Raw genomic sequence first — 24375 nt, forward strand, 5'->3', positions numbered from 1 at the left:
AATTTGAACCCTTCCTGAGACTACACCAAAACTACAATTAAAAGATTTTTTTTTAATGCATACGGGCACCTGGGTGGCTCAGTCGGTTAAGCATCTGACTCTTGATCTCAGCTCAGGTCTTAATCTCAGGGTCATGACTTCGAGCCCCACATTGGGCTCCATTCTGGGCATGGAGTCTACTTAAAAAAATTAAAAAGGCATATACCAGTAGACACACAGATCAATGGAACAAAATAAAAACCCCAGAAATAAACCCACAATAATAATTAACTTATGACAAAGGTGACAAGAATATACAATGGGTAAAAGACTTGACAGTGCTGGATTTCAAAGTAGAAGTTTCAAGGTCTCATTTCCATTGAGGGCAACTCAGCCTCTTATGGCCACAGGGCCTATGCTTATTTCCAGGAGTCACATAAAAAACAATGCATAATTCCTTAATGGAAAAGAGAATGGCATTTCCTCCTTTGTTCCAGCTAGTCTGTTAATCCTCTCTCTTAGAGTAGGGATTTGTAGGTCTAGATTTATATCATAAATTGAGATCCAGTCCATATCCATATGGAGCTCAGCATGATGCTACAGTTCAGCATATGACCAAATTTACTGGCTCTGTGGGGCAAGCCAAGAAGACTTTGGATGTGGCATTAAATCACCTCTTTAGAGATGTAGTAGGTGGGGATGCAAGGAATCATCTGGGAGGTACACCAATCTGGCACTCAAAGAATGGTAGACAAAAGATAAGTAATGCATTGCCGCAGAAATAGATCAGTACAGAAGATGAGTTTCTAGATATGTCAAGGCTAATACCTAGAATGAACTAACGTAACACTTGGAGGGGAAAGTTATCAAAAAGATAAGCTTTATCTGAATTATTAGCTGAACAAGGAAACTTGGAAGCCTAAGTCAAATGCTCAGGGGTAAATTGTATATCAGATCCCGAGAATAATAAAACAAACTGGACATAAGCGGATTGAATAAGAAAGAATCAGAGAAGCAATCATGAATTTCAAATACTTAAATATTTGTTTTGTGAAGACGAATTAGAATTACTTCTGAGATCTCTTATTTTTGGAACTGGGTATAACCCACTGAATCTATGCTGTGATCAGTCCACAAGGAAGGATGGATTTCCACTCAAATTTGGTTCATATGTAGAGATGGTGCATCACTATACACACACTAAGAGTGCATGGAAAGGTTTATTACTCATATAACAAAGCTTCCAGGGAAAGCAATGCAGGTTCCCAGGCAGGTCTGAAAATGGCTTGAGGACAGCAGGGAAAGGATATTAGCTTAGCTTTTACTGTAATAAAGCAATGGGGTTGGAGAGAGGAGTCCCTCAAGCAGATCAATGTTTGTGTGGTTCAAACTTTCTGCTGGTGTCAAAGGAGGAAATAAACTGGATTTTCTTATAAGCTTGCCCAGATGTAGGTAAAGTGAGTGATGGGGTTTGAAAGCTGTCAACAGTCAAACATCAATAATAAGGTCAAATTCTTTATTACAATCTAGTATACTGAATTTTGAAATAGTAGAAGTTATACTTAGGAAGAAAAATCTAATTTGTACAGATTGTAAATATTAAAATGATGAAGAATTTATGGAAGGCTGATTATTGTCTTCTTGAGATTCTATGGCTATACCTTTGTGTAATAAATAAGGTGCCTTAGAAACACCTAATTATTTCAATTCCTAGATTAAACAAAGATGGTCTCAAATGCAGAACTTTAGAGGAATATTATAATTGTTTTTGTACAGCATATGATACAATACTCATATTATAAGAGTTAAATAATAACTAAATCAGATGAATATTTTTACCACTGTTTTAGTTCCAAATCAGATAAATCCACAATGAGTTGGAAGAATAAATGAAGGTGAACAGAGCTTCATTCAAGTAAAACCAATCTGGATAATTCAAGAAACGCACTTGATTCAAAGATATCTTTTAAGTTTGAGAGTTCTCAGATATCAGTTTTAAGGGAATATTTCCACTTCAATACCTATTTGATAGTAATTTGTTTTTTAATTACTGCTCATTTTTGCATAATATTCCATATACATAAGAAAATGTCTCTTTGTCTTATAATTATAATCTCATTGTCTATAAGTCTTATGTTAAAGATTACCAGTCAGTGCCCAGTGTACTACCTTCTGAGAAAAAAAGTAATCACACATATATGTCAAAATAACACTAGCTAAGGGTTGCAATAAAGGCAAATGAATAAATATGCATGTTTATTATTTTTGTCAGGGTATATATTTTTAGCTCTGAAAAATGCTTTAAACTTAAATATGATGGCAAACTAAATGTTAACCTATGACTGCCTGAAATCCTACAATTGAAGGAGATTAGATTGAAAATTGACAATATTACAAAATAGTGTACAGTTGACCCTTGAACAACACGGGTTTGAACTGCACAAGTCTATTTATATGTGGATATTTTTTAATAAATAGAATATAGTAGTGTAAGTATATTTCCTTTCCTTATGAGTTTGTTAATAGCATTTTCCTTTCTCTAGCTTATTTTATTGTAAGGTTATAGGTTACAGGGTCTAATACATATAACATACCAAATATGTGTTAATGGACCATTTGTGTTATCAGTAAGGCTACCAGTCAAGAGTAGGCTACCAGGAGTTAAGTTTCTGGGGAGTCAAAAGTTATACATGGATGAGAGGCAGCATTCATGGAGACTCCTCTCCAGGAACAAAGGAGGTGGCTGGTGCCATTTCCCTCCCCTCCCCTCAGCATAAACACAGAGCCACCTGAGGGAGTAGTTCAGTGTTGACAACTTGTTTACACCAAGCTCCCACCCCCAGCCCCACCCCCTACCCCGGGGCTCTAGAGAAACTGCCCTTCTCAGTCAAGCCTGCCTCAGTCCCAGAGTGGTGGGCCCCTCCCCCAGAAGACCAGCACAGACCCCTACCCACACCACATTTTCCAACCAGAGAGTTCTGCAGTGCCTCAGTTATGGTGGAGTTAGGGTCAGGTCTCACTTCTCAAGCAGACAAAAACGCATCTACTTAAAACTTGCCACATTCAGGCCAGGGACCAAACGCTGCCCACAACTGGCAAGGAGAGCCTCTGTAGACAATTGGCCTAAAAGATAGAGCAGCCACAACACAACAGCATAGTACTCACAACACACACTAGAGACATTCCCTGAATCCTCAGGCACTGAGCACTACATGACTTCTTCATAAGGCCATTATTTTCAGGAGCAGGAGAAATAACTGGCTTTTCTAACATACAGAAGAAGGCAGACTTAAACAAAATGCCAAGATGGAGAAATTTATCCCAAATGAAAGAACAAGATAAGGCCACAGCCAGAGATCTAAGCAAAATAGATATAAGTAACATGTCTGATGGAGAATTTAAAGCAACAATCATAAAGATACTCACTGGGCTTGAGAAAGGAATAGAAGACATCAGGGAGACGCTAACTATAGAGATAAAAGAGTCAAAAAAGAATCAATCAGAAATGAAGAATGCAATAAATGAGATTGGAAACCAGCTTGATGCAATGAACAGCAGGCTGGAAGAAGCAGAGTAATGAATTAGTGATATAGAAGACAAAAAATGGGAAATAATGAAGCCAAATGAAAGAATTAGGGAACACAAGAATAAACTTAGGGAACTCAGTGACTCCATCAAATGTAGTAACGTTTGTATTATAGGAGTCCCAGAAGAAGAAAAGAGAGAAAAGGGGGAAGAAGATTTATTTCAAGAATTAATAGCAGAAAATTTTCCTACTCTGGGGAAGGAAACAGACATCCAGATCCAGAAGGCACAGAGAATTCTCATCAAAATCAACAAAAGCAGACCAACACCAAGACATATTGTAATTAAATTTGCAAAATATGGTGATAAAAAAATCTTAAGAGCAGAAAGACAAAAAAAGTCCTTAATTTACAAGGGAAAACCCATAAGGCTAGCTGGAGATTTCTCAACAGAAAGTTGTTAGGTCAGAAGGGAGTGACATGTTATTTTCAAAGTGCTGAATGAGAAAAATCTGCAGGCAAGAATATTCTATCCAGAAAGGCTATCATTCAGAATAGAAGAAGAAATAAAGAGCTTCCCAGACAAACAAAAACTAAAGGAGTTTGTGACCACTAAACCAGCCCTGCAAGAAATTGTTAAAGGGGATTCCTTAAGTGCAAAGGAGATGCCAAAAGTGACAAAGACAAGAAAGGATCAGAGAAAATCTTCAGAAACAATGACAAAACAAGTAATAAAATGGCACTAAGAACATATCTATTAATAATTAATTTGAATGTAAATGCACTAAACACTCCAATCAAAAGAGGTAGGGTGTCAGAATGGATTTAAAAAAAAAAAAGACCCATCTCTATGCTGTCTACAAAAAACTCATTTTAGACCTAAAGATAACTGCAGGTGGAAAGTGAGGGAGTGGAGAAACACTTTTTATGCAAATGGATGTCAAAAGAAAGAAAGACAAAGAAGGGCATTATATATTCTCAAAGGGGACAATCCAACAAGAAGATATAACAACTGCAAATATTTATGCACCCAAAATGGGAACACCCAATATATAAAATAATTAACAACAAACACAAAGGAACTCATTGATAAAAACACAATAATAGTAGGAGAGTTTTACACCCCACTTACATCAATGGACAGATCATCTGAACAGAAAATAAACAAGAAAACAATGGCTTTGAATGACACACTGGACCAGATGGGCTTAAAAGATATATTCAGAACATTCCATCCAAACCAGCAGAATACACATTCTTTTCAAGTGCACATGGAATATTCTCCAGAACAGATCACATATTAGATCACAAAACAGGCCTCAACAAATACAAAAAGGTTGAAATCATACCACACACCTTTTCTGGCAACAGTGCTATGAAACTAAAAATAAACCACAAGAAAAAATTTGGAAAGACCACAAATACATGGAGGCTACACATCATGCTGCGAAACAATGAGTGGGTCAACCAGGAAATCAAAGAAGAATTACAAAAATACATGGAAACAAATGAAAATGAAAACACAATTGTCCAAAACCTTTGGGATTCAGCAAAAGTGGTCATAAGATGGAAGTATATAGCAATACAGGCCTACTTCAAGAAGCAAGAAAAATCTCAAATAAACAACTTAACTTTACACCTAAAGGAGCTAGAAAAAAAGCAACAAATGAAGTTTAAAGCCAGCAGAAGAAAGGAAATAATAAATATTAGAGCAGAAATAAATTATAAAAAACTAAAAAAGAACAATAGAATGGATCAATGAAACGAGGAGCTGATTAATGGAAAACATTAATAAAATTGATAAACCTGAAGCCAGACTTATCAAAAAGAGAAATGACCCAAATAAATAAAAATCACAAATGAGAGAGGAGAAATAACAACCAACACCACAGAAATACAAACAATTATAAGAGAATATTATGAAAAACTATATGCCAACAAATTGGACAACCTGGAAGGATTGGACAAATTCCTAGAAACATATAAACTGCCAGAACTGAAACAGAAATAAATAGAAAATTTGAACAGACTGATAACCAGCAAAGAAATTGAATCAGTAATCAAAAAACAAAAACAAAAACAAAAGCAAAAAAAACTCCCAACAAACAAAAGTCTGGGGTCAGATGAATTCACATGCTAATTCTACCAAACATTTAAAGAAGAGTTAATACCTTCTCAAACTGTTACAAAAAATAGAAGAGGAAGGAAAAATTCCAAATTCATTCTATGAGGCCAGGATTACCCTGATACCAAAACCAGATAAAGACTCCACTAAAAAAAGAGAACTACAGGCCAATATCCCTGATGAACATGGATGCAAAAATTCTTAATAAAATACTAGAAAATCAAATCCAACAGTACATTAAAAGAATCATACACCACAATCAAGTGGGATTTATTCCTGGGTTGCAAGGGTGGTTCAATATTCACAAATCAATCAATGTCATATATCACATTAATAAGAGAAAGAATAAGAACCATGTGAACATTTCCATAGATGCAGAAAAAGCATCGACAAAGTACAACATCCATTCATGATAAAAACAAAGTAAGTTGAGAGGGAAGATACCTCATATCATAAAGGCCATATATGAAAAACTCACAGCTAATATCTTCAATGGAGCAAAACAGAGCTTTTCCTCTGTGGTCAGAAAAAAGACAGGGATGTCCACTCTCACCACTGTTAATTTAACATAATAATGGAAGTCCTCGCCACAGCAATTAGACAATAAAAAGTGTGCAAATCAGCAAAGAAGTCAAACTTTCACTACATGCAGATGACATGATACTCTATAAAGAAAACCCTAACGACTCCACCAGAGTTAAAAAAGTTTTATGTGGATTTTCAACTGTGGTGGGGAGGGTGGGAGGAGGAGTCTGTGCCCCTAACCCCCATGTTGTTCAGGGGACAACTGTACTTAGATCCACCTAGCAGAATGATCTTCTATATTCCTCAATATTTTCAAGAGGAGGATTAAATCAGGCATATGTGTGCCATTTTGTACACACCCACCTCACCAATCTTTGCGATAGATCAAAAATTACTGAAGCAGAGGGTCTGACTTTGCTGATCCATCATTCCCATATCATTACACCTATGGTTCCCAGGTGAGTTAACAGTTTAAGGTTGTGTGTACTTGGGACTACCAGATCTCCTCTGCTATCTTGAAGTAATCATTGAGTCCAATCACATGCTACTAAAAAAGCAGCATTACAATATTCTAGTACACTGCAATTTGACATGGAGCAAGTACCAGCCCCAACAAATCTTCAGCTCAGTATTGTTTTCAAAAAACTGAAGAGAAAATTCTCACCACATTACCATTTCAGTTACATAATTCCACAGTAAGGCAGCTCTCCACTTAATTTTCAATCTATGTTTTTAGTAAAAGGTACATTTGAAGATTGAACCCTTCTCTGTATATATTTCATTCCAATAAAAGTACCTAGTACTTTTTTTGAGATAGCTGCTTAATATTTTTATACTCTTTTTTCTCCATTCCTAATCAATATGGTTACATAAACTTTATGAAGGGACACAAAGTTTTTTCATTCCAATTTCACACATGATGCAGGTGCTTCAGAATAGAGTTTGGAACTAATCACTGGGAAAGAATGGAAGAGATGAGAAGCTAGAAGTATGAATCTGCAACTGATCATTGAAACATTGCATTATGAAACTGAATTCAATAAAGCGATCACTGGCTATTCTGATAATCCTGCAAAAATGATTGGTGGTGAACTAAAATTAAAGGTAAATAAGTAGAAATAGCCTCCCCCAATAAAAATCCATAGTGAATTTTTTACTCATGTATACTTAGTAAAGAAACTGTGGAAAATACTTAAAATAAAAAGAGAAAATTAAAATCATATAATCCTCTCATTTAGTAATATCTCCCTACTATTAACATGTTAGAGTTTTACTTCCAATAATACTAGTTTGTGTGTGTGTGTGCGCACGCGTGTGTGTGTGTGTGTGAATGTGTCCCTAAAAATATTGCTGTATATTTTGTGTCTGCATATAAAGATAAATAGGCAAATAGAAGTATGCTGCTAGCTTTCATTTTACTTAGTGTTACACTATAATTTTTCATGCTGTTAAATTTCCTTCAAAATTACTAATTTTGGGGTGCCTGGGTAGCTCAGTCAGTTAAGCAACCAAATCTTGATTTGGCTCAGGTAATGATCTCAGGGTCCTGGGTTTGAGCCCTGTGTCCAGCTCCACATTCAGCCTCTCCCTCTGCCCTTCCCCTGGCACTCTCTCTCTAAAATAAATAAAGTCTTTAAAAAAATACTAATTTTATGTAACTATATAATTTCCCGTATTATCGATATGTTACAAATTATTTTTCCCCCATTATCAAACATTAAGTTTGTGTCCAAGGAGAGGGTTGAATGTGTTTGTCATAAATAATATGTCAACAGTCATATAGTTGTATATAAAGATTTGTACTCATCTCCTGGTATTCCTTTGAATATAAGAAGTGCTTTTCTGGGTCACAGTATTTTGCCATTAAATACTTATCCATATTTCTTCACAAATGGGTCACACCAGTTTACAGTCCCATCAGCAGTTCATCATAATGGCCTTTGTACCACACCCTTACCATCACTGAAATTGCCCTCTTAAAAAACAACTTCTACAACATTATACAGGATTATGATACACTGTTTCAAGATTTTTTCTATGATTATTTTTCTATGATTTCTATGAGGCCAGGTATATTTCTTTTCTGTGAATTACAGCTCCATGTTCTTTTTATATTTTTATATTGAATTACTAAAGAGCTTTTTGTTATTATTTATTTGTAGGGACACGGTTTTAAAAACTAATTATTTTTAAGTTCTACGTTCACTGTCTAAAATCAAATGAGTCTGCTTCAAATAAGCATTACTAACTCGCCTATATTTTTAAATAAGCAAAAGATTAGACACAGAAAAGAATACACCAAAAGAACATTTCTTGCTTTCCTCTTTCACAGAGACCTCTAGGCATGTTTTTTGTATTTGCATCTTTAACTTGAGTAGAATACATACATTTTACATGAGACCAGGAGTCATCATTTTTCTCTGACATCCCCTTCATCTTTTTGAGATCTCACTGTGCATAATGGATGTGTCCACTTACACAAGTACAATGAAATTTGATGAATTGTGGAAAAGCATTCTTTTGTGGGGAAAGAGTGACACACATATCTTTGGAATGCAAGGAATTTGACCCTAAGTAGACAGAGTCACATTTTATGTAAATAGTGCTCTAGGGCAGTAACTTTCATCAACTTAAACCACTATGTTCATTTTAGAGAAATAACAAAAGAATTGCTAAATTTTTCATAAGCTTTCATTAGAGAGAAGGACGATGTTCACCAAGCAAAAGTTGGTGTTGAAACTACAAATGCAACGTTGTGTGGGGAATTCCATGTCCAGAATCTGCCCTCTTGACAACAGGACAGTTTTTGACCTTTGACTTTTAACAAATTGTGGTCAAGTTAAAACACTACCTGGAAATCCTCCAGTTAACATCTGCATTATATTGCAACTATGTTAAGAAATAGGAGAGAAAGATACTGAAATGTGAAAATCGTTTGATCAAAATATTTCAATTTCGTTAAATGGCATGAGTTGCTTATATAATACACTATTTTTAAAAATCCACCAGCCAATTAAAGACAGATTGCATGGATAAAAACATATGCAAGAATGAAGACCTAAACAATATGTTTTTAAAGTAGGTTTGATGTATTTATGCAAATATTTCCCTGATTATAGTCACAAGGGCCCATGCCATATGCATAAAAAAGATTATATATTAGGTCATAAAAGACTTCATAAATCTAAAAATGTAGAAATAATACAAAAAGCATTCTCTGTCCATAATACAACGAATTCAGTAATTAATACAAAATATGAAACAAAAGTCTTTCCATTTAGAAATCATTTTATTTGTTTAAATTTTAAAAACTAAAATCTTGTTTAAAAAACTTCTAGATCAAAGAACTGTAAACCCAAAATTTAAAATATCCAGAAAGTAATGATAATGGAGATAGTATATATTTTGGATGTAAACCATAAAAAAGAAGAAAAAATGAATAAATATAGAAATAAAAGCAAAAATGAATGAATTAAAACCCCAAAAAATGGGGAAAAGCAAATTAGAACTAATAACAAAATTTATTTATTAAAATAAAACAATAAAAGTAATAAAAATCAAAAGTAGATCAAGTCTTAGCTATCATGATCAAGAAAAAGAAAGAATGAAGGAAACTAGGTGCACAGAAAGAGAGCTCACAAGAACAAAATAAGCATTGAAACAGAGTAATTTTAAAATGTTAAAACATAACAAATTTAAATCTTGGATGAAATAAGTATTTTCCGGAAATAAGTATTTTCTGGAAAAATATAATATACCAAATTTGGCCACAGAATCTACATAAATCCTTAAAAAAAAATCAAACTATAAGTTAAATATAAAAGAGATTTTCCCCAAAATAATAAACAGTAGGCCTTGACAGTTTTACAGAGCATTTTTTTAAACTTAAAAAACAAATAAGCTATTCTAAATCACACTTAAAATAAGATTGCAAATTACTCTAATAAAGTGTCAGTTACACTGATATTAAAATATAAAAAAGATTGCAAACTGGCAAATAAGCAAAAAAGAAATGCTGACCAATTTTCACTATTTAAGAAAATCTTAAATAAAATAGTAGTAAGCCCATCTAGCAGCACATTAAAATAACAGAGCATCAAGGACAAGTGAAATTTATTGCAGTAGGAAATCTTTTATTACATTTAATTCTCTGTATTGACCCAAGGTGAAAAATCACATGATTATTTTCCTGGTTGCTGAAATGGCATTTGATAAATTCTCTATTGATTTTTTTATTTACAAAAAAAAGCAAAAAATAAAAATCAGCAAAATGTTCACTAACACACGTGGGTGCACACATGTGCACACGTATACACATCAAGCCCTGAAACCATCACACCAGATAGGAAAACAACACTGGGAGCAGGAACAAGATGAAAATGCTCACCATTACCATGACTAACGAACAAGGTGCTAGAGGTTATTAGCCATTGCAATTACGGTACAAAATTTATTTATTTATTTTTAAAGATTTTATTTACTCATTTGACAGAGAGAGAGACAGCACAAGCAGGGGGAGTGGCAGGCAGAGGGAGAAGCAGGCTTCCCAGTGAGCAGAAAGCCCAACATGGGGCTCAATCCCAGGCCCCTGGGATCATGACCTGAGCTGAAGTCAGATGCTTAACCAATGAGCCACCCAGGCACCCCTACAAAATTTATTTTTTATTAGAAGTTTAAAAATGAAAGAATGAAGTAACATTAACACTCTTTGAAGATGATATAATTGAACAATTGGAAAATCCAAGATAAGTTATAAGTGAAAAAAATAACGTAACTACACAGCATGAAACCATAAGGTATTAAAGAAATGTAGTTGTATTTTTTGATAACAGTAGAGAAGGAAGATCTTTCTAATCATGACTCAAAGTGCAGAGGTCATTAAAGTAAGATTGATAAAATTATCAGTGAGTTTTTAAATGCCACCATAAGAAAAATGAACCCCAAAGACACCATAAGCAAAAAGAAAGACACATCTCATTCCTAAAAATGAAAAAACCTTGTTGTAGGCAATGTGTAATCCCCAAATATGTAAATACCTAGAAATCAAGAGGAAAAAAGTCAACAGTTCAATAGAAAAATAAGCAAAGACATGAACAATTCATTGAAAATTAAATAAAAATATCTCCTGAGAAATAAAAATTGTGCAACCTCATTCATCATAAGTGAAATCTTCATTAAAATACAATGACATTTTTACCTATCATTTAGGTCAATATCCAAAATGTTTGACAAAACACTCTGTTGGGGAGGTTATACGGAAAAAAAGCATTTTCATTCATTCTCGGTAGGAGTACAAAATACCACAACTCCTATGGAGGATAATTTGACAAAATTAATAAAATTAAAAATGCATTTACCCTTTTATCCAGCAATGTTTCTTATGGGAATTAATCCTGCAGGAACACCTGAAATGATTTACACAGAGGGTTATTTTCCTATAGTACTTTTGTGTTAGCAAAAGATTCAGTGACAACTAGCTATTTTCATCTAAAGAGGACTGATTAAATAAACTGGTATAGTTACGTATGTGAAGATTAGGAAAAAGAAAAAAAAAAAAAGACCAAAGAAGGTTCTATACTCTGATATGGAAAATCTCTAGGACATACAGTTAAGTTAAAAAATTATATTCAAGGTACATAACAGTGTCATATCTTTTGTATAGGAAGGTAATAATATATCTTTATGTTTGCCTATACTTACATAGAGAAACACTGGAAGGTTACACAATAACATAATAAAACAGGGTTCCTTAAGGGAGTTCAGTTAATATAGGGTGATCAGGACAGGGGTGATGACTAAATGTCTGAATGCATATCTTTGTATATATCACTTGGATTTGAACTTTATAAATAGACTGTAAACTCAAAAAATATTTTTAATTCAATAGGTATACAATATCTGCCCAAAGTACAAAATATTATATAATAGAAAGGCTGCATAGCAGGTACTTAGTGAAATTTTGTTCAGAGAGTGAATGCATAAGAATAACAATCGTCTCCAAAAAAACAAATGGAAGGAAGGAAAGAGTGGAGGAATGTAAGGAGACAGAGACAAGGAAGGAGGGAGGGATAAATTCCACTTGACTTGTAAAGTGTTTGCATCTTCCACTTTTATTTGAAGTTAATTTTAAGTATAGCATTTGATGTCCTATCAGTGAACATTTCATGTGAGTGCCAATAGAGAGTTTCTTTAAGTAATGCTATTTCGAACCTAAAAGCATATATCCTCTTATGAATACATATTGTGTGATTATTGAGATACCTTTCAAATATATACATGCACCATGCATGCAAAGTATTAAGTGCTTCATTCAAAAGAAAATTTGAGGTGGGTAGCCCTATTACTTAACTTGGTGTTTTCAATCATAATACAACTTGATTTAAATTTTTAAAATTAGCTTCTAAGAGTTGTATTTCCATTCAACTTGGCTGCATGTTTGAAATGTATGTTAGCCTCATTCCTCATACGATGCTTTTAAGGGGATATTAGAACTGTGCTCCATTTTTCAGATTGGCACTATGTATGTGTTTATGTAGAAATAAGAATGCTTATCTGTTCATTACTACAACTAAAAAAATGTACCCACAATATAAAAAGAAAATTTCAAGCAGTATAATACAGTTTGAGTGAAAGATTCAAGCAGTAAAAAATTAGATGTTTTTGAGAAGATGGGGAATTCCACAGGTATATCATCCCAACTGTGATTTGTTGCCTTCAGTAAGTAGCTCCTGGCTGAACTTTAATCACACATAATCAATTAACTGCTAAATGTGTCCGGCCATGTATGGGGAAGGCTGTAGCTGCAGAGGGGTTGGACATCTATTCTTCGGATAGCACACTTTGTCCAAAGAGTATAGCAATAGGTATGGCATGAAGCTAATGTTCAGACCACAAAACATGTGAGTGTATGAGGAGTGGAAGAGTCCTTGATATGTTGCCCAGCAGAATGTCAACAATGTATGGACAAGTTGGCCCATGATTTCCATTCTTTTCCCCCTTTCCCACAGGGGTGCTTATAGTGATTATCCTGAACCTGAGCAATCATTGTGTATTGAGCATATGCAAGGCAAATAGCTTTCTATATTCATCAATTTCTGGATCAAGGGGTGCCATACCTGGACTTCATGGAGCCACCCCAGCACCATCCCATGAGGTGCAAGTCTCGCATATCACTAGAGACCTGGTCTTGCTGCTGTGACTAGATCCGGCTTTTGGATTGTTTCCCTTAGATAAGTGTTATATTTTTAATATTGATCTTTATTCATTTTATCCTGAATGAATAAACGAGGTGGAGGTATTCTGGATCAGAGCCAGTCTATCATTATTCACTTAAAAAGTAAATAATGACATTGTGATCCCTCATACCCTGATTCTTACCTCAGGGGTGACACGAGAAAAGCCAGATAAAATGTTCTACTGACACAAACTTCAAAGTCTGTATCTCCAAAGGAATGGAGAACAATGGATTTTCTTTGTTTATATCCAGTAGAAAGACAGCTGTCTGTCTCTCCAGGGGAAGGAGAAGAGGAAAAAGAAAAACAAAACAAACAAACAAAAAACCTTTTGCTCCTTTGAGAGGAGATGGCAAGAATCCTGAGAATGTAAATACATCTTTCCAAGGGCCAGATAAACATTGGATGTCTCCTGCTTTTGTGACCTAGAGATATTGCCAATCCCTGAACTTCAAAGATTTGGGAATGTAAATACCTAGGAAGAGAGCTCTCCATGTAGGGGTTAATGTAGAGCATGAAATCAGCCATAATACCTGGCTTGCTAAAATGTAACGCAGAGGCCGCTGGGGGCAAGGGAGGGTATCGGAGAAGGGCACGGGCCTTTGGAACGCGGGGGCCGTGAGACCACTCTGCCCTCGGAATGCTGCGGGAAGTTACCTTCCCCGAAGCTCTCTTAGCCTGAACAGTGGCCCTGTGATCTAAGAGATGTATGCATTGTCCCTTAGGCTATGTTTAGCAGAACACGCAGATTAGCATCTTATCTTTCCCGTAAATCCTCTCAATTTCAGTAAGACCCCTTGTCACACATCACGTGCTTGAGAAACAGTGCTAAGGATTTGTGATTATCCTAAAGGACCAATAAAAGCGGGAGCAAAGAAGAGCAAAGGGTCTTCGTCTCTGAGCGCTGACCCCCTTGTCTTCTCCTCGCTTTCACCACTAAGTTTGGAGTCATCTTTCATCCATCAGGACAGGGATTGCTGGCCATTCCCGGCACTCCAGTCACTCTGGCATCTTGAAGCTTAACCTAGGGACGTAATCCAAATGGCCACAGACATAATTTTTATGATATGTGAAGAATAAAATGCTTCCAGGAAAAGTGAAAGCAAACATTTCCTAACTTTATGTTCTGTTAATCTCCCTCTTTCAGAAGGCTAGGCCTTCTTACAGGAACACTGAGAAATCCAGGGAGTTTTATTTGCCAACAAGAGGGAGAAAGTATATGTTTATGCAGCAAAGACAATAATTAAGCTCAAAATTGGTGACTAATATTCTTGGCTGTCATAATCATTAGTATTGTTCACTAATATTTTTATTACCTTCTTGCTCTCCTCTTTCGGTCATGGGGTAAAATTGTACTTAACTGTCCCTTGAAGTTAGACGTAATCCTGTGACTCCTATTGACCTATAATATGGGAGTGAAAGGAATATGTCATTTGCAGGTAGAAAGCTTGAAAAACCAGGGCACTATGATCTCTTCCCTAAATGATAGACACCCTGACACCTGGCATTCCTGAGTGAGGATGATGTGGCCTGGAGCCCAAAGCCAATCCTTGAAATACATATAGAGTGAGCAGAAAACTAAACCTTTGATGTTTTAAGTTATTCAGATACTGTGGTTGCTTGTTATACGGCATACATAGAACTATCCTTTCTGACATAAATACGTATAAAGTAATTGAAAAAATGTTATTGATCTAAAGTTCTAAAAGTTGATACACTTTGAGCTGTTTTCTCCTCTGGGATATGTCCCTCCCTTCCTGGAGCGACATGAAATGTTCAAGAAATTAATTTTCCAGAGATTGCATTTCGGGGGTCAGCACAACCCAAGAAGTCTGATCCATTTCTCATCAAAGTACGTTAGATATTCAAGTTAAGATTTTAATTCTGTGAGAACCCTATGTCAACCAGTTTCTAGTCATATGTATATACTTGTACACAGTAGAATTTGAACTCTCTGCAAGAAAGTTGCTTAGTTTAAGGAAATCAGCCTTAGTTCATGTGCATGCGAAATTTGGCAACAAACGTTATCTTTAGCCTACTTAAATACAAATAGGAATTTATTTCAACATATCAGACAGTAAGTGTGAAGAGTCCACAGAATAGTTCCTTGACTTTTCAATATCCCACAAACATGGTCGTTTCAGAAGAATTGTCTGAAAATGTCCTTTAACAAGTTTGTTTTCTAAATTTTCTTGAGTCAAGACTATTTGTTTCCTATAGTTAACCCTTCTTTATTGAGTTTCCATTAGTGAGTTTTATTTACTATTTTTGATGTCCCATTGGTAATTAATCAAAAGAATCCTTTTAAATGTCTATCATATACCTACACTTCAAACGTTGAACAGCTGATATCCATGGACTGTTGTGGCAATTCAAGCAATGTTCTACATTCATAAATTGTATTCATGACATTCTAACTGGAAGCCAGGAAATAATTTACTAATAAATTAACTTGTCATTTTGTAATCTCAGATTTTAAAACTGTTGTTTTTCATTTAAAGAGACAGTTGTACCTCAGAGAAAAACAGATAATTTTCTATTACATATCTGAAATACAGTGGGGAGAAACAGATAAATTACTGCCTTGAAAATTATTACTTATTAAAAGGTTTAAAATTAAACATAAACACAGAGTAAGCAATTACTTATGTAATTCAACACAAAGATACTTCACTAGAAATGCCCAATGATTTAATTTGAGCCAGTGGTATTTGGAAGGCCTCCACTTACAATACCACTATCTACCTTTGTTGTGCTGTTTTTGTTTTAAAAGAGAGAAACCAGATTCTCTTTCTGATGGATCAAGTAAGTAAGCAAGTTTTGTTACTTTCACCCCCATTCACGGAAAAAATAGTCTTAAGATCGTGTTTGATGTCAGCTCTGATTAAATTAAGCCTTTTTCAAATTCATTACTCTCCCAAAATTATTTACCTTCTGAATATATCTATAGAGCCTAAAAGAATGACTTTATTAAAAATTAATGACACAGAAAGAATAAATTTGTTTCTACCTAAAATGACTTTTAATAAAAATCCTAAAGTTTTCCAAAGATACTGATAGACCAATCAATGGTTTTTGTTCTGCTTTTGTTTTTATTAAAGTTGGCTTTTCTTATTAAGTCATAGATAAATCAAAATGAGGGAAAAAAAAAAGACAAAAAAATTTTAAATAGACCTGGTCAAAGACGTATCTATTATCAGAGATGCAAACCTGGGGAAAAGTTTTACTTTTATTTTCAATATACTTTCACGAGTGTTTTAAACATTTGTTTTAATGTGTCAAGACTAATTTACTTTCACAGATATAACTAGAGGTAAGTTAAGATTTAAGAATACTAACCTTAAACTTTTTCAGTGTTACTTCCACGTTTATCTAAGCACCAAATAAACCTAGATTAATGATGGACACTAAATGCCCTGGATTAATTGAATAAATAAGTGACTTTACTGAATTCTTTTGTGTCTAGATAAATTCTATCCCTTCAATCAGTGTTTGAAGACATTTTTATTCAGATCTAATTAGACCAGCTCTCGGGTAGCATTTAGGCCAATCTGTTGATGAACAAGGTGCTATGAGTTGATATTTTAGAAATAATAATGTATCAAATCACATAAATATGTTTTTGTATACAAAAGCAATTCAATGTGGGAGTAACAAAGACAACCTCATCTTTAATTTTAAAATAATCTAGCCCAGATCAAAAATGTGAGAGAGAGAATTTGGTGTTTGCTGTCTAAAGATCATGGATCTTTTATTCCGAGGACAACTAGAGAAGGAAAACCGAGTGATTCCAACACTTTGCTGTTTCAGAAAAGAAGGTAAAACCCCAGTTTCAGCATGAGGCTGAGAACGGCAGAGGAAATGGATGCCATGCTAGAAAGCTCTGTTATACAGTAGTCAAAATCTAAAAATAAAAAAAAAAAGCTTCTAAATTCTAAAGAATTATAATTTAGTCAGCCAGATATGCAATTTACATTTTCAGAGATTAAACAAACAAACAAAAATATAATACTTTAATTGCTAAGTAGGTGTTTGGACCAAATGATCTATTAAGTTACTTCTTTATATTAGATCTTTGATTTTATAATATATAAGGAAGCAAAGGAGTTTGGATTTTTCTCTCCCTTTAATATCTAATTTGTCTTTTTTTTTTTTTTTTTTTTTTAATCTCAGAAGAGTAAGTAAGAACAGACCTTGAGTTGAGTCCCAACTTTCTCAGCCCTGGCTCCCACACGGTCTCTTGGGAAAGAGCTCCCTCCCTCATTGTGAGTGTTCAGTGAATCAACTCCTCCAAGGGCCTTGGGATTCAAGTGGAAGTTTTACACTGATACTCTGAGGTTTTGGCTCTGAGAAAGGAAGCAGGAATTTTAAGAGTTTTGACATATTATGTATTATTTTGTCCCTGCTCTCCCATAAGTTAAAAAAAAAAAAAACTGTTCAGATGAAATTTTTCCCAAATGCCCTGACACCAAAGGCAGCCCAGAGACCTCACAGGGGACTTTAAAAGAATACCCATCCCTCTGCCCCATCCTTGACATGGTCTCAGGATACTTGTAGTAAAGAGAATTGGGAGGGGGAGAACTTTAAAGTAACCCAACACTTTTGTATTCCAGGCAGCTGAGACTTGGAATGAGACCTCATTTCCTCACAACGTTGCAAAACTGCACCTCTCAAACTTCTAAGGGACTTGAGATATTTTAAGTTATTTCTGTGGGCATCATATAGCACAGAATAGAAGGTCTATAATAAGAAAATAGAGTAATTCTGTGCTCTCTTCACCTCTTTTCCTCACTACGTCTCAAACCAATAACAAATATTTTGTTGATATTTCAGAAAAGGAATGTGACAAGGACTGTTTCATTTTAAAACAGTAACTTCTGAAGCTATTTCCTCTGACTTAAGCATCATGATGCCATATTGCATTCCTTCCAAAGAAGAGGCTAATATTATTTGTTTGTTTTGTTAATCTACTAAGTTACATCTCTGAAAAAAAAATATTGAAATAGTGGATGTGAAAATGTCTGAAATACTGTCTGGCACTTAGAAGCCAGTTAATAAATGTGCACTTTATGAAATAACTGACATTATTGCATTTATTTGTAAAGCCAAATATTCTTATTTAATAGATTTTATATACTTTAAAATTCAATTATCCACATGGCTGAGAGAACTAGCTGTCAAGGGTCAAAGCTTTACAATGTCATACGAATTTTAGACAACAAAAGAATAAGAAAATATGACATATTTGGCAGATAATCTATATGGTAAAAGTACATATAACTTATATGGTAACTCTTTCTAAGAGTTGTCTTCAAATCCTATTGCAAATTAAACCATTTTAAAATAAGTCCTTGACTATTACATAAGTTTGCATCTTAGGTATAATCACAGTAAGTTAAATGTAGCTATTTCTAATAATTTGTTCGGGAACAAAATGTTTATGTAAAGGCCTCATTAGGATGCAAGATTGTTATAAACATGAATGTCTAAGTCATTCAATCATATAATGATGAAATCTAACCCCTGAGGATGATGTGACATGGATTATGAATTAAAGCATAATTCAATGAGTGATGAAAATATAGCTTACCTTGAGTTATATTTCATTAATAGTTGCCTGGTTATTGACATTAACAGTTTCATCCAAGATAAATAACTACATAGATGGGGAACAAAGAACACACAGTAAAATACTCGGTGCACTATATTTCTATTTCTTAAGATAGCCCTGGTGACAAAGTCTCCACGTATTACATCAGAGCCCATTGGATATCAGAGAGGACTCTATGTGTTGATTGGTTTTAGGACACTAAGCAGTTACCTCTGGGATGTGATTCAAGGATACCAGACAGGCCAGGATGCCCTTCCTAACCCTCTGTATGTGCTCACTGACTCCTGACATTCCAGAATGCTTTATCCCTCAGATCAGAGGTTGTAAGCAGGAGTGTTCTTCAGTGTTTTAAAATACTCTATTTAAAAATACAGATGTCCCGCCAGACTTGCTGAATAAGAATATTTGGGGATTGGATAAAGTATGTGTGAAACTTTGATGTCTCATGAGAACAATCGCTCTCCGCATCCTATCCACACTCCTAGTGGAGCCCTCACCTAAAGCTATTTGCAAACATTTGTATTTTAGTATGAATTTTCTGAATGCAGGTTTTGAAGAGGTAAAGAAAAGAAGAGTCCATCAGTGTAACTGTGGAAAGGCCAAGGTAGAAAATTTCAGAAAAAGATGAACTTAAGCTCATGTTACATCTAGCAGAAATTTATGAGAGAATAAAATTTTACAGGACTTAACAAGACTTTGCTTATTTTTTTACAAAAAAATCTATGAAACAGCAAATTTCTGTAATAGTTTGAAAAGTTTTCAAAAATTTACAAACAAGAGGAAAATTAAGTAGAAAAAATATAAAAAGACCCCCTACTACAAGTGGACAACAATTAATAGAGATAAATAATATTTTACAGTGCTTATGAACATTTACAAAGCATCTTTCACATACTTCAAATCATTTAAGTATTAAAACCACCTTATTGTTTTGTAGAAGTAAGTGCAAGTAGATAGTGATTAACACTATTTTACAGATGAAGAAACTCAACTTTCTCAAAGGAAAAACATTCTTCTTGTGTCCCTCATCAAACCCTAGAGAATCCTCTTGCTGTTTCTTAGCTAGTTTCCAAACTTTTCTTCGTGGCATGGTAAACATTTGGATGCTCTTCTAAAATTCTTCAGCATTGCAGGAGACTGGGAATGTATGGCAGGCCCTCTCTGTCTACTGCTTCTATGTCATTATGTTATAGGAAATATCTGTTTGACTAACATGACCTAGTATTCCAAATAAAGCGTGAGATACTAGTGGCCTCCAATCTTGGATTTCCAAATTTATCTTGGGAGTTCCACTATCTGCAATCTATATCTGACAGAGGTGAGATCAAGGTCAACATCTAATGTTGTTCTGCTCTAGCTTCTGTCTCTCCCTCTTTTATGAGTCTAGCAAAATAACTATTGACTGTTTTGATCTTTGCAAAGAACTAACTTTTAATCTCATTGATTTTTCCCTAATGGTTTTCTCTTTTCTCTTTCATTGATTTCCACTCTGATTTTATTATTTTCATCTTCCTCTTATTGGCACTGGATTTGGTGCTCTGTTTTCCTAGCTTCTTAAGGTGGAAGATGAGATTGTTGATTTTAAATCTTTCTTCCTTTCTACGATAAGTGCTTAAAGTTACAATTTTTCCTCTAACCACAGACTTCTTTCTGTTGTTTATTTCTAATTTAATTCTGTTGTGGTTGGAGAATATACTTGATATGATTTCAATCCATTTGAAATTATTGAAACTTGTTTTATGTCCTAGCATGGGGTCTGTCTTGGACAACGGGTCTTGTGCACTGAAGAGTAGGTTCATTCTGCTGTTCTCAGGCGAAAAGTTCTCAATATGTCAAGTCAAGTTGGCGATAGGGTTATTCAAGTCTTCTGTAATCTTACTGCTTTTTTTTTTTTCTAGTTGCCTTGTCAATTACTGTGAGAGGAGTATTGAAATCTCTATTAAGTTGTCTATTTCTGTCATAATTATGTAAGACTTTGCTTAATTTGTTTAGGGACTCTGTTTAAGTACATTTATTTAAGTGCAGTTGCTAAATCTTTTTAGTGTATTGGCCACTTAATTAATTAGAAAAGTCTGTTTCTGTCTCTAGTAATATTTTTTGTCTTAAACTCTACTTTGATATTAATATAACTACTTCTAGTTATTTAGAGTTACTGTTTGAATGGCATATCATTTTTTCCATCTTTTACTTCAACTATTTATTTCTTTGGATATAAAGTATTTCTCTTACAGAAAGCATAGGAATTGGGCGCCTGGGTGGCTCAGTTGGTTAAGCGACTGCCTTCGGCTCAGGTCATGGTCCTGGAGTCTTGGGATCGAGTCCCACATCAGGCTCCCTGCTCAGCAGGGAGTCTGCTTCTCCCTCTGACCCTCCTCCCTCTCATGCTCTCGTCTCTCGTTCTCTCTCTCTCAAATAAATAAATAAAATCTTTAAAAAAAAAAAAAAGAAAGCATAGGGATGAATCTTACTTTTTTATTCAATTTGGCAAACACTGACTTTGATTACTATTTACTCTATTTATATTACCATAATTATTGTTGGGGCTTAATTTACATTTTGCTGTTTTTTTCCCTATATCTCATATCTTTCTCATTCCTTTTTCATTGCCTTCCTTTGGAATAACATTTTTAGTTTACCATATAACTTTCTCTGTTGGTTTTTAATTTTATATATAATATACATACACACACATGCATACACATATATAATATTTAATTCTTCATTTATTTTATTTTTCTTCATCAATACTTGGCATATTTCATTCCACACTGCCTTTTGGTCTCCATTGTTTCCATAAGAAATCAGTTATTAATCATATTGTTGCAAATCATTTTTGTTTTACTGCTTTCAAGATTTTCTTTTATGCCTTTGGCTTTCACAGTATGACAATGTGCATAGGTATTGTTCTTTTTGTGTTTATCTTTCTTGAATTTCTGGGATCTGGGCATCATATTTTTCATCAAATTTGGCAAGTTTTTAGCATTATTTCTTCAATTTTTTTTTTTCTGTTCCTTTCTCTATCTCCTAGTAGGAGATAGGAGATAGTTAGAATTCAAGGGGATTCTCACATTCATGGTGATTCTTTCTTCTGCCATTTCAAATCTGTTGTTGGCCCCCTCATTCTAGTTATAATTTTCAACTTTAGAATTTATTTCCTTTTATATAGTTTACATTTCTTTACTAATATTCCTTATTTACTAACTCATTGTCATCTTAATTTACTTTTATTCTTTGAGTAGCACTTCCTTAACTTCTGTGAATTATTTATAATGGGTGCATTTAAATCTCTGCTAAATCGAGCAGATGAACCCATACAGAGTCAGTTTTTATTGACAGCTTCTGCTTCCGTAACTGAGTATAAGTCACACTTTATTATTTCTTTGTATGTCTTTTTTTTTTTTTCTTTTTGAAAGTGCTCATTTTAGATTACCTATTTTAGCAACTCTGGGTTATTTTTTTATTTTTCTGGGCTTATTGAACTTTTAAAAAGTTCTTGTCTGTATTTAAACTGCAGAATCTATCTGCTCCTGGGTCACTGATGTCTCTGTTCAGGTTTTTCGTTCTTATGTTGATTTTTTAGCCTTGCTTTCTAGGTATTGCCCTCTGTATTTGCCTAAGGGGTTAGATAATGCTTGAGACAGAGGTTTTGCTCAAATACCTTGACTGTGTAGTTTCCACGCTCTGCCAATTTATCTGTATTGGTTTGAGAAATGCAATTGATTTTGCAGCCTGTTTTCATGTCTTCCTAGGCTTTCTTCTCCTTCTCCTTCTTCTTCTTCCCCCCCCCCCCCCCACTCTGGACCCTTAGATCTCTCTTGCACATGTATAAGTTCCCAGTCAGCCTGTGGGCACATGGAAAGCTGATCTCAGCACTTCCATGACTCCCTCATCTCCCCATGAAAATCCGGCTGGAAGATTTTCCTGCCCATTCCCAATTGATTCTATCACCACTGCTAATCAGCAAACCAGGAGTTTTGCCTCCTACCCTGAATTGGGTCAGTCTATCTCCTTTGGCAGCAAAGCCACAGGTTTTTGCACCCAGCCACAACTTGTGAATCTAGTGCCTGTCATCCAAGCAGGAACTGGGGTTGAGAGCAGTCCCAGGGAAATGGCCAGAAACTCCTGCCATCCTTACCCAAAGCTCTCACAGGTTTTTAGGAATTAATACTTCTCAAGTTGTTATCTGCTTTGGGTCAATTTTCTGTGCCCTTACATGATTGTTTTTGACCATTTTATCCAGTTTTATATACTTTTTTATGGACATGAATTGCCAAGCTATTCACACAACTATTATTTCATTGATATGTTAATCTGCAAAAGACAAAAATCATAGAGACAAGAAAATAGGTCAGTTTCCAGGCACTTGGGGTGGAGAGAAGTTCTAACTACAAAAGGCATAAGAACTTACTAAGGTGATGGAAATGTTTTATATCTTCATCTTGGTTTTGGTTTCATGATTACATGTATTTATCAAAACTCATGAAATTGTGCACTAAAAAAGGGTATATTGTACTTTTGGTAACTGATAAGAAACCTGGCTTTACAAAAACAATAATATAGTTACCTAACCTCTGTTTCTCATCCCATCATTGCCAAATAAGTATGATAATTACATTAGTTTCCCATTGTTGCTGGAACAAATTACCATGAACTTTGTGGCCTATCACAACACAAATGTATTATTATACAGTTCTGGAGTTCAGAAGTCCAAAATGAATCTCACTGGGCTAAAATTAAGCTGTCAGGAAGGCTGTGTCCTTCCTGAGGCTCGAGAGGAAAATATGTTTACTTGATTTTAACAGCTTCTAGCTGCTGCCTGCCTTCCTTGGCTTACTTCTTCCTTCCTTACCTCTTCCTCTGTCCTCAAAGTGTGGAGCAGAGCTTCTTTAAATCTCTCTCTGACTCTGAACTTCTGTATCCCTCTTCCACATTTAAAGAATGCTTATGATTACATTGAGCCCTGCTAGATATTCCAGGATGATCTCCATTTTTTAAGAGCTGATTAATATCCTTAATTCCATCTGAAACCGTTTCCCTTGCCATGTAATATAATATGTAATACAACATATTCACAGGTTCTGGGGATTAGGAACTGAACAACTTTGGGATGCTTACCACAATAGTAGTACCTACTTCATGGGATTGTTGTGAGGATTAAGTGAGTTATAAATACGAAAACACCTAAAACAATACCAGGAAAGAATAAATACTCAGTACATTAGCTCTATCATTATAAATTATTATTACTATGTAACCTCATATTGGGGTCGGGCATGGACAAAAAGGAGAGTGTGGGAAAAGGTGGGAAAGCATAGATCAACACAATCCTGCCACACTCTTAATGGAACTGAATGTGGAAATGCCAATATAATAACTTTC

General features: G+C 34.8%; 2 long non-coding RNA genes across 2 annotated transcripts in view; one reads left to right on the forward strand and one right to left on the reverse strand.

Moving 5' to 3' along the window:
• Positions 1-17861, reverse strand: part of LOC144381276 (uncharacterized) — a 79171-nt gene extending 61310 nt beyond the window's left edge. Inside the window, exons 1-3 of the long non-coding RNA XR_013446180.1 lie at positions 17579-17861; positions 14702-14787; positions 11511-11558 (exon numbers count right to left, since the gene is read on the reverse strand). This is a non-coding gene — a long non-coding RNA (uncharacterized LOC144381276). The remainder of the gene's footprint in view (positions 1-11510; positions 11559-14701; positions 14788-17578) is intronic.
• LOC118521285 (uncharacterized) lies at positions 16101-18463 on the forward strand. Its single transcript, XR_004910091.2, has 3 exons — positions 16101-16190; positions 17559-17650; positions 17999-18463. It is a non-coding gene; the product is annotated as an uncharacterized LOC118521285 (long non-coding RNA).
• The last annotated feature ends 5912 nt before the right edge of the window (positions 18464-24375 follow it).

Source organism: Halichoerus grypus, chromosome 3, assembly GCF_964656455.1.
Source record: "Halichoerus grypus chromosome 3, mHalGry1.hap1.1, whole genome shotgun sequence".
In the NCBI taxonomy this organism is placed as follows: Eukaryota; Metazoa; Chordata; class Mammalia; order Carnivora; family Phocidae; genus Halichoerus; species Halichoerus grypus.